Source organism: Eumetopias jubatus, unplaced genomic scaffold, assembly GCF_037043125.1.
Source record: "Eumetopias jubatus isolate StellerSeaLion01/CBP00866 unplaced genomic scaffold, mEumJub1_p1.0 scaffold_1, whole genome shotgun sequence".
Taxonomy (NCBI): Eukaryota; Metazoa; Chordata; class Mammalia; order Carnivora; family Otariidae; genus Eumetopias; species Eumetopias jubatus.
The window spans coordinates 33499005-33500288 of NW_028274807.1; the positions used below are offsets into that span (position 1 = coordinate 33499005).

At 37.2% G+C, this 1284-nt stretch overlaps 1 pseudogene; it reads right to left on the minus strand.

Annotated features, from left to right (window-relative positions):
• Window positions 1-646: 646 nt before the first annotated feature.
• On the minus strand, window positions 647-996 carry LOC114219094 (ATPase inhibitor, mitochondrial pseudogene; annotated as a pseudogene).
• Window positions 997-1284: the final 288 nt, after the last annotated feature.

Consider the following 1284-nt stretch of genomic DNA (forward strand, 5'->3'; position numbering starts at 1 on the left):
TTTTTATGGGAAGATTTTAAATGACAAATTCAACTTCATTACTGGAGCAAGGGCTGTTCTGGTTATCCATTTCATGTTGAGTGAGATATGGTTGTGTGTGTGTGTGTGTGTGTGTGTGTGTTTTAAGAGTTAGTTCATTTACCTTAGTAGACTTGTAAGGCCCACAGAGTCTCTAGTAATTTCTTCTCTTTCATTTCTCTTATGGTTAATTATGTCTTCTGATTTTCTTTCCGTTTTGCTAGAGGTTCATCCATTTCATTGATTTTTTCAAAGAGCTGGCTTTATGTATCCTTGATTTCTTCTATTATTTTCCCATTTTCAATGTACTTTATTTTTGCTCCCATCTTCATTATCCCTTCATTCCTTCATTATATCCTTTGTTCTGCATACTTGGATTTGTTTTGTTCTTCCATACTAGTTTTGTAAAGGGGAGGCTGAGATGATTGATTTGAGACGTTTCTCCTTTTCTAAAAATGATATAAATGATATAAATTTCAGCTGCTTTAGCTATATGTTATAGTTCTATCTTTGTTCAGTTCAAAATACTTCTTTTTTTTTCACTGATGACAATTTATTATAATCTGTTGACAGTACACAGATAAGATATTAATAAAACCAGAACTCTGCTTCCATAGAAGCAGGCAATGATATGTAGCTATGCTATGGGAAGTGTGTATGTTTAATCATCATCATCATGTTTTAGATGTTTGATCTTCTTCTTGTGCCGCTCAATTTCTTTCTGCAGACGTTCAATTTCCTTTATATGATGGGTGATTTCCTCTTCATCGTGTTTCTTCAAGGTTGCCAGTTGTTCTTTAGTGCGTGCTCGGAAGTATCGTTCCTCTTCAGCTTGCTCTCTCTTTCCAAAGGCCCCACCTGCCTCCCGGATTCAACCTGCGCCGGAGTCTGACCCTTCAGAGCTGAAGCCTCGGGCTTGTATGGCCCTAACGCCGCACACGCCCAGTCGCCCCCAGGCGCCAACGCGGTGACAGCCATTGTTGTTGTAGCAGGACTTCTCCAGTCACCCGCGGTCCAAAATACTTCTTAATCATCCACAGTAACCTATGAATTACTTAGAAGTATGTTCTTTCATTCCAAAATATTTGGAGATTTTTCTATTATCTTTATGGTAATTTCATTATGGCCAGAGAATACCTTTGTATGATTTCATTAAAAAAAAATAAGTTGTGGGTTATTGTGTACAACACAGTCTATCTCGGAGAATATTCCACATGCAATTAAAAAGAAAGTGCATCTTGTTGTTGTTTTGTATTGCGTTTTTAA